General features: G+C 35.7%; 1 protein-coding gene across 2 annotated transcripts in view; it reads left to right on the top strand.

The window, feature by feature from the left end:
• Window positions 1-14,649, top strand: part of LOC136819863 (RNA N6-adenosine-methyltransferase mettl16-like) — a 33,683-nt gene that overhangs the window by 14,258 nt on the left and 4,776 nt on the right. The window lies entirely within an intron of this gene.

The following is a 14,649-nucleotide window of genomic DNA, read 5'->3' as shown; positions in this document are numbered from 1 at the left end:
TACCCCTTTTTTAAACCTGACTGAAATTCGAGCCGTTACTAGCAACCCTGCGGGGCCCAAGGCGCCGAGTATGCACCCGGCACAGTGACAAGCCGTTACTAGCAACCCTGACCCTAACTAACTGACAATAATCGAATCCTGACCCCCGGAAAATTACCACGGACTAGAAAGAACGAAAAAAATGAAGGGGCGGAATTGCTGATTGAAACTAGTTTTCACCGTGCCCCCCTGTTGAGGATATTGGATATCCAGGGGGTTAACGATTTTTGTTCAAAAGTGGATATCCAGCGGGTTAAATATCTACAAGGGAGCGGATATTCAGGGGGTCTTTACTAAGAAAGTAGGTTATCCAGGGGGTTCGATATTTCAAAAAATCAATATCCTCAGCAGTAGGGGTAAAATTTGATTTTGACCAATATAAACTGGCTTAAATTGCAAAGTATGTATCAAAACAGTCACTTAGAAAAGAGGTTCTCTAGCTGTCCCAGAACTCATGCACTCCCGCAATTTTCTTTCTAAATTCATGCGCTGCGCATACTTTACACCTTTTTTTTCCTCAAGAAGAACACCTAATAACTCTCACTACTGATTAAAACTCAAAATTATAGTTAAGGACATCAAGGTCTTAAAAATTTTTGGATGTTATTATTGATAAAAAAACATGTGGAGAAAATGTGAAGGTTAAATTCCTTCTTCCTTCACCATAATTCTCGACTTTTGTTACAATCTCATTCTGCACCGTACTAAAATCATCACAACTGACTTTGATCTTTTCAAACTTTCAAAAAATTTGCAAGTATCATGTGAAAATACAGCATATTGATCAAATTTAAAAAAAAATCTATTAAAAACCTCACGCAAACCATAACATACCTAACCATACCATAATGGTTTACCCTTTTTACTTTACACGCATTTTATCATACACGTTTTTTTTTATAAGAACAAAATTTTGAAGCCTTGGGATGTTCTTAACTTTTTGGGTTTCAAGCCTAAAAATGTTCTTATAATGTTCTTATTTTCACCATTTTGTGACCATTTTTACCCATTTTCCTATGAAAACGGGTGTTTTTGAGTCCACAAAGCCTTAAAATGTTCTTAATTTGTTCTTAACATTTAGACTATCGAAGCCTTATGTTCTTGTATAGTTTGTTCTTATATAAAAAAGAACGTGTACACATATAGTTTACATATGCCACTTCCTGAGGTTTAATAAAACGGAAATAAAATACCTAAAACAATACCTTACAAATTTTTGCTTTACCTACATAACCATTTGACAATTTTGATGTTTAAATTGATAAACAGATGTCAAAACTACGAAGGCTTTAAGCGCTTATAATGACTTAGTCGTTTTATTGAGTTCCCTAAAATACTGTCTAAAACATACTTCTTAAACGCCTATCAAACCTCGCCTCATTCTCTCATTCAAACTTTTAGTTTCCTTTGCACGAAAGAAAGTGTCCAGTGATGTTTTACACGTCTTTATTTTTTTACCGCTTATTAGAAAAAATAAAGTTAATTGTACTCATTGGGTTTACACCTTTTCGACCGTAGCTGTCAATTGCCGCGCGGGCATTTTGTTGTCCGTTTTACCCCCCTAAAACCGTCCCAGTATTTTTTGGCACCTAAAGACAATAGAAAAAAGTGTGAAAAAGGATTGGATCGAGTTTAGGGTGGTAAATTGAATAATAAAGTGGCACGTGTCTGACCGCACGACTACGGTCGAAAAGGTGTATTCACCTTATCGGGGAAAAAAATATCGGGGGAAAGTGACGAAAATTTTGAAGGGGTGACGAAATTTTCCCCCGACGAATTTTTCCCCCGATATTTTATCACCCGACCAAAACTTTTACCCGATTTTTTTATCCCCGACCAAAACCTTTACCCGATTTTTTAAACCCCAACCAAAATTAAAATCTAAATTTTTTACGCCTTTATTAACCGAAATTAGTACTTTAAACGTTGAATTACAAGATCTTTTTTCGAGCTAGTGAAGGAATTTCATTTGGACAATTTAGTTGGGTGAAAGTGACTAAATTGTAAATTTCGTCGGGGAAAAGTGACGAATTTGAAATTTTCGTCGGAGAAAGTGACGAAAATGCCTCTAGGTGACGAAATTTTTCCCCGACGAAAAAAAAACCCGACTAAGTAAAACCCCGACATTTTTTCCCCCGATAAGGTATAATAAGCCCCCCCCCCAACTACTTATATCTAGAGACTGGGATAAATTAGCCTTATTAAATCTTTAGCTCTCTTTGTTGGAATTTTCTTATTCAAAAAGTCTGGTTTCCTCTGTATTTAGCAAGCTTCAAGGGGAAAGAAATTTACTGACTCTTGCGAACTAACTCAAAAGATTTTCGTGCTGTTTCACAAAAAAACCCATCATTCACTCAAATTAAATCTCGCCACAGAAAAATTCTACTCTTTGACTGGACTAAATTAAAACTTTTGATAACGTATTGAATTTCTTAACGGTCAGGTTATTCAAAAACATCACATTGATATTGTCTTTCTGTGCAATCTCAATCTTATTTTCCAACTTTTGCAAAAACAGCAAGACCATACGAACAAATATTGAAAAGCTTAAACATACCAGCTTCTTATGCGAGAAGATTAACTGGCTTGAGTGTGTGTTACTTTCAAAAAGATTATTACTTTTATTCCCATTTTATGAAAGTAAAAATTATTCTTGCAATACTTTATGTGTATAAGTCAAAGAACGCCCTCACAAAATGCCTCTCTATTCAAAATACACGTTTTTTATAAGAACATCCAAAGTTTTTGAAGCCTTCGGATAGTCTTATCTTTTTGAGTTTTAAGCCTAAAAATGTTCTTAACATGTTCTTATTTTCACCATTTTCAGAGCAATTTTGTCCATTTTCTTAAGAAATCCGGTGTTTCAGAGCCCGCAAAGCCGTAAAAGGTCCTTAACTTGTTCTTGATATTTTGGACATCGAAGCCTATTGTTCTTATATATTTTGCTCTTACAAAGGGGATACGTTTTTCAGACAGGGGCTCAGTCTCCTTGGTGGAGAGCTTTTAACATTCTTCCTTATCTCAAAAGTGAGATACAAACTCTCCGCCACAGAGATTTCATTCCCTTTTTTAAAGAGTTTCGTTAACATCATTATCATGTCTCAGACATACTGTGTTTTTCAATACCTTAAAATGCATACAAGTTTCATATAAGCTGAGCCCTAATAATGACAATGATTTCAATTCACTGTTGTTGCACTTTGTTTAGAATTCAAAATTTGATAATCCAACGCACAAACCAATTTGAATCGGATCTACAAATATGAAATGTGGGCGACCTTACATAAAATAATAGTCAGGCCCTCAGCATGTATCTATCGAATCTTGAATTAATTCGAGTTGGATATTTATCTCGGCTTGAACGAGAATTAATTTTAATTTTCTAAATATATCATTTATTATGTCAAGCAAGTAATTGGATAGGTATGCGAAATCGCTTACTTTTCTAAACTTTGCAATCTTTGGTTGTGTAACCATATTACATATCATTATCTGAAGGACACTAATTTTTGTGAAATTAGAGTGTCTACCACGTTCACAGCGCAAAAAATGCCCGAGAAACCCGGATTCAGAACCTCGTTTCGGGAAGAATCTCTTTGTATGAATTAGTTCATTGCATTACTTAGATATGCACCGGCCGAAATACCATCATGTAATCATAGTACTTTAACCGGATTAAATTTCGCGAGATTAAATTTCGCGAGCTAAAAAAATCGCGAATTTTTTTGGATTTAATTTCGCGAGTCAGAGTTTTGAAATATTTCGCGTGGATTTAATTTTGCGAATAAGCCAGAAAACAGCTGAAAATAGCCATTTTTTGCCATAAATGGAGACTTGGAACTAGTTCCTTCGCCAAAAATACAATTTTAAAAGTTTTGTGGTGGATTTAATTTCGCGAATCAGGAATCTCACGCGTGTTCGCGAGTTTTAATTTCGCGAAAATGGGAAAAATTTGCGAAATCGCGAAATTTAATCTCGCGAAAATTAATCCGATTAAAGTATAAGAAAGCCGCGGCTGGAATATGTACCGGATTGTTTTTTTCAGTTAATTGCTGTTCTATCTCTGTCTCCGAGCTTTATAAGAACATCAAGATCGATTGTCAGTTTATTATTGGTAGATAGTTTTTGAAATTTCTTTCTTATTTATCTTCACAAAAAGTTTTTTTATTGCTAGATATCTTTGAATCTGTACCCAATAGAACATTTGAACTAATTTTGGACATATTTTTGGGTTATTTTGTGGAAACGATAGTTTTTCGCCAAAATTAAAATTATAAGAACTATATTCAAGATAACAACTTTCCTGTCAGTTTGAATGATAAATTTTGAAGGAGCTGGCTTGAATTTTTCACAGAATTATCTTGATGTACTATTTCATTGATTTCTAAAAAGATTTCACTGAAATATTGTGAAGGCATTTCGAGGCACTTCATTAATTTTTGAGTTCTTTCAGCCCAGCCATCTTGTGCTTGTTTAAATTTCTTATTGTTGATCTTTCCTGCACAATGATTCTATAATGCAAGTGTGTTATCAAGGGCATATCATTAATGTCTAAAACGCACTGAGAAGTAAGTACTAGTAACGAAAAACCAATAAAATTTACCATTAAAGATGGTACATTACTGATTTCTTGATCAACAAATAGTCATCAAATACGACAGAGATCGAACAACTGAATATCAGATGTTATCATTCCAGCCGCGGCTTTCTTATACTATGATGTAATCACGTCATAAAAATTGTAGAAAATACTTACTGGCGATGTCCCGTTGGGCACTTACGGGTAGATCTCGCTCAGTTTTTGAAAATCATTTATGAAATTTTTGACGAAATGAAAATTGAAGAAAAAAGCCGATATATGTTTTTTTTTATAAGCATATGAAGGCTCAGATTTGTAGAATTCCTAAGCATAACATATAAGCATTATGTGTCAGCCTGAAATATTTTTCAAGTTGTCATTTTTTATCAGTTTAAAATGGTTTGGTTGAGGTCAAGTAAAAAAAAGACATTCCACGGCTATCACTGCTCCCAAATCTGAACAAATTTTTACAAAATTTCTAAAATTTTATTAAAACTTGGCTCGGGTGAATTATAAGCATGATTCATAAGCATATAATAAACATAATCTATGCCTGGATGCTTTGAGAACTTAAGCATACACGAGCCTGACTAAGGGGCATACCGGTATACTTGCTTATAAAAAACATGTAATTTTGGAGCTTTTGGACCGTTTTTGGAACTTTTCCCAAATTTATCTTATTTAGGGATCTTCTCGGATTTTGTCATTTTATAAAGTTAAGGTTACACTTATGAGGTTTTACAGGTGGCTACAATACAGTTTATCTTGCGTTGCGAGCGCGTCGTGCATAATTGCAAAATAATTTCAAAAAACGTTATAAAAATCGCTCTAACATTAATTTATCAAAATAACATATTCAAATATCAAGAAAAGGGTCTAGACAGCTTCATTTATATTTTTAAGGCGTATAAGGATTCCCTTCCCACCTACAAATTTGCGTGAAATGTCCGTAAAATTGATTTGAGAGTAGTATAACTGTTTGCATTAGTTCACGTAGGTAGAAGCTAATTTCATGCTGTTTCTGGAGGCGATGTACTTGAAAACCGTTGAGTCATTTTGTCTCGCACTTCACGCTGTTTTCATGCTAAGAACCACTTCACGACGACCTAGGTTTCTAAAACATGCTAATAACTATTTCACTACGAAATAATATATTATTAAGTAATATCTAGGTTTCTAGAAAATGCTTTTACAGTCGACTCTCGCTCATTGGAACTCCGGGGGGGGGTACTAGGGTTAGCGGATGAGGGGTATGTCCGGACGGGACCTCCGAAAACCGACCCTTAGAGAGACTTTTTTACAACTTTTTCCTCTCAAAACCAAGAAAATTCCAAAAAATTGTGAATTTTCCAACCCTTAGAGAGACTAATTTAAAACTTTCTAATTTTCCGATCCTTAGAGAGACTTTGAAAGGTGAAAAACCGACCCTTACCGTCAGCACATACCCAGCACCCATTTTTGCCTAAGTACCCCCCCCCCCCCGGTTGGAACTTATATTATTCGAATCTTTCTATATTTCGAACTCACAAATTCACAGTTCCTGTCAGCGAGAAACCCTCTTAAATTCTCTCTATAATTCGAACTTTTCTATTATTCGAACAAATAAAATTCCCCGTCGGAGCTCGAATTAGCGAGAGTCGACTGTAACTATTTGACTTCTACCTGAATCTTCCTAAAATAATACACCTTTTCGACCCTACTCTTAGGTGCCAAATAAACGGTCCCCCCCGCTTGTTAATTTTTCGAAAATTTTCCAACCCCCCCGGACCTTATTAGGACCCCCCCCCCCCCCCGTTTATTAATTTTAAAGAATATTTTCAGTTGGCTAAAAGAAGTCCCCTTATTTTGCTCCAAAAAGCCTGATTTTAGCCTATATTTACCTTATTTTGGGGTTTTCATAAGTACAATTTCCAACCCCCCTGGCAATTAGGTCCCCCCCGTTTATTGAAATTTCAAAAATTTTCCAACCCCCCCGTTTATTTGGCACCTAAGAGTAGTCGCACGGTCAGGCGCGTGCCGCTTTATTGTTTAATTTACCATCCTAAACTCGACCCGATCCTTTTTTACACTTTTTTCTATTGTCTTGTCGAAAAAAAGACTGGGACGTTTTTAGGGTGGTAAAACGGACAAAAAAGATGACGGATTGAATCTAGCAATTTCTTTGTTTTTAATTTTGATGGGAAATGTTATTTCCAATCCAGCGTTCTTAATGAAAACCACAAGGGTCGTGCCACTTATGTAGGAAATAAATGGCTTCAAATCCTACTTATAGGAGATTTAACTCTAGCCTACGGCTCTACCCTATTACATTTAACTTCTACCTAGCTATCTTCTTTATACCTTGAGTTCTTTATACCTTTGATTTAATCGGGGAGAGAAAGATCGAAATTTGGTCTAAATTCAAATTAGTCCCGCTAAGGGTCGTAAAATTTGTACCCCGGTATAAAAGCACTAAGAAGTTTACAGCATATCTACATTTTAAAACCTTTTTAAATCGCTTATTATTTTCTAAAAATATTAGGGTCGTCTCGGCAAATTTTATTTTATTACAAAAAAAATTTGTGTGCAACTTGGTTTACAGTACATCTGAATTCGATTTATAACACATAAAAACATTAAGTTAAATTAAGCTAAATTATGCTAAATTATGAAAGTAAAACGATTCGAACTTCTGATTTCCCAATGTGATCTCGTGTGTGAAACTACAATATACTCTCGCTTATTCGACCTTCTATTAATCGAATCTGATTTTTACTTGACTCCAGCCCATATTGCCATTCAAATTCTTATAATTAGAAGATAAAAGCGTTTTTCATATCATCAACATTAAAAGGTACAGTTGACTCTCTCTAATTCGATCTTCAAGAGACCAAAAATTTCTTTGAATTAGAGAAAGATTCGAATTACAGAAAGTTGTTTAACGACCTTTCAGCTGAGGGGACCAATATTTTAGTTCGAATTAGAGAAAGATTTGAATAATGGAGGTTCGAATTAGAGAGAGTTGACTGTATTTCAAAATTACAACGGTATACATTTTCAAAAGTAGTTTTAAGATACCGCGAGGATCACATATCACAGGAAAAAAATTTTCGATTTCCAAGGTTGGAAATTCGATATTTTTGGGTTGGAAATTTTGGTTTTATAATTGAAGTTGGAAATTTGAGCGATTACTTTAAGCTGATTTGGAAAACGTAAATTACCCATAGGTTTTGTAGAATGTACCAATGCGCTTGAAAAATCAAGTGAAAAAAAACCAATGTAGAAGTGACAATTTTCCAAGGCTGGTTGGAAAACATGACTTTTTGGGTGGGGAATTTTTATTTTCCAAACAGTTTAGGAATTGAGAAAAAAGGTCAAAAATCGATGGGAAAATACATATTTTTGTAAATTTGATACCTAGGGTTGAAAAACTAGACTTTTTGGGTTGAAAATTTGTGTTTCTCTCAAGCAGTTTGGAAAACGTTAAAAATCCATGTGGATGTTACATTTTTGTGAAATTGAGACTCCTCCTTGGAAAACTAGACCTTTTGGGTTGGAAATTTGTGTTTCTCCAAACAGTTTGGAAAACGTTAAAAATCCATGTGAATATTACATTTTTGTGAAATGGAGACTCCTCCTTGGAAAACTAGTCCTTTTGGGTTGGATATTTGTGTTTCTCCCAAACAGTTTGGAAAACGTTAAAAATCCATGTGAATATTACATTTTTGTGAAATTGAGACTCCTCCTTGGAAAAATAGTCCTTTTGGGTTGGATATTTGTGTTTCTCCAAACAGTTTGGAAAACGTTAAAAATCCATGTGGATGTTGGATTTTTTTTTTAATTGAGACTCCTCCTTGCAAAAATAGACTTTTGGGGTTGGAAATTTTTGTTTCTCCAAACAGTTTGGAAAACGTTAAAAATCCATGTGGAAATTACACTTTTGTGAAATGGAGACTTTTTCTTGGAAAACTAGACTTTTTGGGTTGGAAATTTGTGTTTCTCCAAACAGTTTGAAAAACGTTAAAAATCCATGTGGAAATTACATTTTTGTGAAATTGAAACTCTTTCGATTGAAAAACTAGACCTTTTGGGTTGGAAATTTGTGTTTCTCCAAACAGTTTGGAAAACGTTAAAAATCCATGTGGAAGTTACACTTTTGTGAAATGGAGACTTTTTCTTGGAAAACTAGACCTTTTGGGTTGGAAATTTGTGTTTCTCCAAACAGTTTGAAAAACGTTAAAAATCCATGTGGAAATTACATTTTTGTGAAATTGAAACTCTTCCGATTGGAAAACTAGACTTTTTGGGTTGGAAATTTGTGTTTCTCCAAACAGATTGGAAAACGTTAAAAATCCATGTGGAAATTACATTTTTATGAAATTGAAACTCTTTCGATTGGAAAACTAGACTTTTTGGGTTGGAAATTTGTGTTTCTCCAAACAGATTGGAAAACGTTAAAAATCCATGTGGAAATTACATTTTTATGAAATTGAAACTCTTTCGATTGGAAAACTAGACTTTTTGGGTTGGAAATTTGTGTTTCTCCAAACAGTTTGGAAAACGTTAAAAATCCATGTGGAAATTACATTTTTATGAAATTGAAACTCTTTCGATTGGAAAACTAGACTTTTTGGGTTGGAAATTTGTGTTTCTCCAAACAGTTTGGAAAACGTTAAAAATCCATGTGGAAATTACGTTTTTCTAACCATTTTCTGCGCATGTCCGTGGGAAAACCACAAGCGATTTTTCGCTCAAAACTGTTTTGATGTATAGCTAACCTAGATATTAGGCTATAATGTGAGCAGTCAAGCTGTAAGTTTCCGTCAGATGAGGCGTCCCTTCGGAGCAGCCTCGGTCAATCGCAGTGAGTTCGCACAGTGAAGCAAATAGGGTACTTGTGTCATAGCTTCAAATAGTGCCCTGCTGAGCTGTGTGAACCACAGATATCTGTAAAGCCCGAAGGGCTAGATTTGCAGCTTTGTTCAAAAAGTGAAGCTCATCTTTGGAAGGATTTCCTACCAGAGTCACGTGACTAAAATATGCAATTTCACCGGTTTGAGAGATGTGAAATAGCGTTTGCCACCTAATTTTTTTGATATCGCGCTCCGAAAACAATCAAAATGCTAGATCCTATCCATCGGCACGAAATTTAAAAAGTCAAATTTTAGCTTCACTTTTTTTTGCTGGAGAAAGCTTAAAGCTGCAAATCTAGCCCTTCGGGCTTAGATATCTGTGGTGTGAACAATAACGAGAGATTGACCGGGAGCCATCGAGCCTAGGAGCGAGTGACTGTTCACAAAAACAAAACCTTGTTTAAGATCTGTTTTCCACATCTCTGCCATCACTTTTGGGATTTTGGCTTTTTTCAACCTGAATTTTCGAAATTCCCAACCTTGTTTAGCTTGGATTTTGGCTTTTTTCCAACTGAATTTTAAAAAATTCCAACCTTGTTAAAGTTGGATTTTGGCTTTTTTCAACCTCGATTTTGGAAAGTTCCAACCTTCTTTAAGCTTGGATTTTGGCTTTTTTCCAACTGAATTTTCGAAAAAATTCCAACCTTGTTTAAGCTTGGATTTTGGCTTTATTCCAGCTGAATTTTAAAAAATTCCAACCTTGTTTAAGCTTGGATTTTGGCTTTTTTCCAACTGAATTTTAAAAAATTCCAACCTTGTTAATTTGGATTTTGGCTTTTTTCAACCGTTCGAAAATTCCAAGCCATGGAAAATGCAACATTTCCAACATTGGACAATGTCTCACATTTTCAGGTTGGATTTTCCATTGGATTTTATCTTTTTTCCAACTAAGAAAACTTGAAATTTCCAACCTTGGAACTCGAAAATTTTTTCCTGTGTATTGCTATCGAGCTCATTCTTAATACAATACACTCTTATTGCACACTCTTATTCGAATCTTTCTATAATTCGAACTCATAAACGACAGATAAAAAAATTCACTCCATTAAGAATTAGTGAATAAGGCTGAACCTGTGTCGTGGGAGAAGCCTCTCTTTTTTAGTGAAAATAAAAAAGAGAAACAGAAAATAAAACAAGAAGTGGAAAAACTGGTTTGTCATTGTGGAAGTACTGTACCATTTGACAAGAAGGATTGATTTCACAGCTTTTGACCCTGGAACAGCTACGCATGACAAGAGAACACCTGGGTTCCCATGCGTAGCTGAGCAGGTACCAATCCTTTATTTTATCTGCATCATCTTGATCTACACGTTGTGCGAGCATTCTTCGGATACACCCCTCCCTCAGTCTTGTTTGATCTTCTAAGTCTGGGATGGCAAATAATGAGTGCAACAAAACTTCCAAACAAGAAGATGTTAACTCAGTAATTGGTGAGCTCTGCCTACTAGCTCCTACCGACGACATCAAGAGATGTATCAAAACCTACCAATATGGAAAGGACCTTGATCGTTTGAGGAAGGATTTCAACGGATTTACCAAATCTATTTTAGAAGATACCTTGTCTTTTCTACAAGTACCTGAGCAAAAAGACTATCTGAAACCTTCAAACATACATAACCTTATATGTAGGATCCAGAACTTGCTTCCAGAGAGATGCGCCATCTGTAATGAATCTTATTGTGTAAGGTTGGAGGATAATCCCCTTCTTCAATGCGTCATGTGTGGACAGGATGTTCATAGGCAATGTTTTCTTCTTCAACTCGGTGCTGTTGACCCAAATATGGACAGTGATAGTCTCTTGTCTATCATTAATCCACATAACATCAAAAACCTCTACTACCTTTGTGATCACTGTGCTAATGAGAACCTCCCAAAGAGCGAAGCAGGAAAGAAGAAAAACAAAAGACAGAGAGACCTTAATAACCTTGTCAAGCCAATACCAATGGCAGGCAAACAAGATGAGGATGACAATATGAGTGATCCAATCCTGAGTGATAAAGACAACTCAGAGTCAAATGAGACAATTGAGAAAATAAGTGACAATTTGACGGACCAAAATCGACAGATATCCAAAACCTGTGCGCACTATGTAAAAGGAAAATGCAAGTACGGAATAAAGGGAAGAAACTGCAAGTTCGACCATCCAAAAGCATGTCGAAAATTCATGAAGCACGGAACCAGAGCCAGAGTTGGCTGTCAAAAAGGTAGAAACTGTCTCTTTTTTCACCCAAAAATGTGCTTTGATTCACTGAGGAAAGGAGAATGTTTCAATAATATGTGTCAGCTAACACATGTAAAAGGAACAAAAAGAAATGCCGAAACCTACCCACAGAGAGAGAGAGAATATCAAAACAAATGGGATGTCAAAGAAAATCAGTACCAAAATGATTTTAAGGAACAACACTATCAGCATGACAACAGGGAGTATGGATCTCAAGAAACCCATCAAAGGAATAACCAGAATACAAACAAAGAAATGGATTTTTTAGCTATTTTTCAAAAATTCAAAAAAGACTTAATGCTGGAGATCGATCAGAAAATATCCACACTGATGGACAAACAAGTGAGGAAGGAAATACCACTACAATACCAGTATCCTCAACGAATGATGTCCCCTCAGAACACCAACTGGGGAATAAACCCGTCAATGATCAACCCGTCTCGCTAAATTCATTTTCAATTTTAAACGTTCAAGGACTTAAACCACAAACAGTTCAATCAACAGTACCATATATCAAAGACAAGTCGATTGAGAATAACTTTTTATTTATGATTTTAACAGAAACTTGGCTCAAAGACCATAATGATGCGGAGTTACACATAGAAGGCTATGAAATATTTCGGTCCGACAGAAAAAGACCAAAGTCACGATTTGGAAGATGTAGTGGTGGTGTCGCTATATACATGAGAGAAGATATTTCATCACACTTCAAACAGACCGTTACACACTCAAATGGCGTTATCGAAGTCATCTGTCTGAGTTCGACTACATTGGATATCCAAATATGGGGAATATACCGACAGCCAGACGACTCATCAAACGGGAATCCATCTAAGAATGAACAATTCAAACCAGTTATAGAGTTAATTAAATCAGAACTAGACAAAACTGAAGGAAAAACACCAGACATCTTCATAGCAGGTGATTTTAACCTGCCACACGCAAATTGGGACAGCAAGTGCTCAAACCCTGGGGCATCTACAGAGGAACAAAGAATGACTAGTGAAATATTCACTCTTATGAATGACCATAATCTGATTCAACACATTAGAGGAGCCACACACAAAGCAGGAAATACACTGGATTTAATGCTCACAAATAACCCTCTACTAATACACAGCTATGAATCAGCCCCATCACCAGATTACATATCCCATCACTCAATGATCAATGTTAAAATTCACTTTGATTTACACTCAAGTTTCCAAAAGGAGGATCCCTTTGTTGTGCGTAATGTATTTGATGAGTACAATTTTCATTCAAAAACAATAAACTGGGTATCAATCAAGGAAAAAATGAAGGATAAATTGTGGACAGACCTTCATGATCAACCGACAGCTGACCAATTGTCAACAATCACAGACTGGATCATAGACATAATTAAGAAATATGTACCAAAAACGAAAACCAAACACTAAAAAATTTCAGAAGATACCACGCGAGCGAAAGATTTTATTCAGAAAAAGAAAAAACATTTTTAGAAAATTTCCAAACCCAATGAAAAATGCAAAATCCAAACAAAAATTAATAGACATTGAAACTAAACTAAAGCTATCCTACGAATCAGAGAAGAAAAGCCAGGAAAGGAAGGCAACAGAATCAATAAAAAACAATCCTAAATTTTTTTATGCATATGCAAAAAAGCATAGTAAATCAAAATCCAAAGTTGGACCACTGCGTGACAAAAATAATTCTTTGATATATGATGCTGACCGTATTGCTAATATACTCCAAGACCAATACACATCGGTTTTCAGTGTACCATCGGAAAATGACGTCACTCATCCAACAATATGTCCAAACGTGCTAAAAGACATAGACTTTGACGAAAAAGATTTCATTGAAGCAATCTCAACATTGTCACCAAACTCTGCTCCAGGTCCTGATGGATTTCCTGCGATTTTGCTGAAAAATTGCAAAGAAGAACTTGCTAAGCCACTCGCAATATTCTGGAGGAACTGTCTGAACCATGGAGTAACAGAGGAGATTCACAAAAGAAATCATATCACACCAATATCAAAGGGTGGAGATCAAGGAGAGCCATCTAACTACAGGCCAGTATCACTTACGTCCCATCTCACCAAGGTGTTTGAAAAAATAGTTCGAAAGAAGATAGTCGAATTTATCAACAACAATGACTTGTTCAACCCAACACAGCATGGTTTCCGGGAAGGGCGATCATGCCTTAGTCAATTACTCAGCCACTATGACAGTATCCTATCAAAACTAGAAGAAGGATTGGATGTAGATGTTGTATATCTCGATTTTTCAAAAGCATTTGATAAAGTCGACCACAGGATACTGCTATCAAAACTGAAATCTATTGGAATAACAGACAAACTACTTAAATGGATTAAGTCATTTCTTCAAGACAGAAACCAAGTAGTATTTGTAGACGGTCACAAGTCGTACCAGGCAAAAATTCAATCAGGAGTACCTCAAGGATCGGTTCTTGGGCCATTATTCTTCATCATCATGATATCAGACATTGATGAAGGGACAACCAAAGCAGAACTTGCAAGTTTTGCTGATGACACACGAGTAAAGAAAGGAATCCAAAACATCATTGACCAGTTTCACCTACAAAACGACCTTAACAATGTTTATCAATGGTCGACCATAAACAAAATGATGTTAAATGGAAAAAAGTTCGAGCATCTCCATTATGGAAACGGACCAGCCACCAGTTATTTCACAGGTGAAGGAAAGATAATCCAAACCAAATCTTCAACAAGGGATCTTGGTGTTACCATGTCAGACGATGCGAAATTCAACCAACATATTCTAACCATTGTAGAAAAAGTACAGATACTCATTGGTTGGATTCTGAGAACATTCAGCTCAAGAGAACATGATGTCATGCTCACTCTTTGGAAGTCTTTAGTCATACCACACATCGACAACTGTTCTCAACTATG

Source organism: Clytia hemisphaerica, unplaced genomic scaffold (genome assembly GCF_902728285.1).
Source record: "Clytia hemisphaerica strain Z4C2 unplaced genomic scaffold, Clytia hemisphaerica genome assembly, whole genome shotgun sequence".
NCBI classification, from domain to species: domain Eukaryota; kingdom Metazoa; phylum Cnidaria; class Hydrozoa; order Leptothecata; family Clytiidae; genus Clytia; species Clytia hemisphaerica.
Note: the sequence above shows the minus strand (reverse complement) of the source record. Positions and strands in the feature narration are given on the sequence as shown.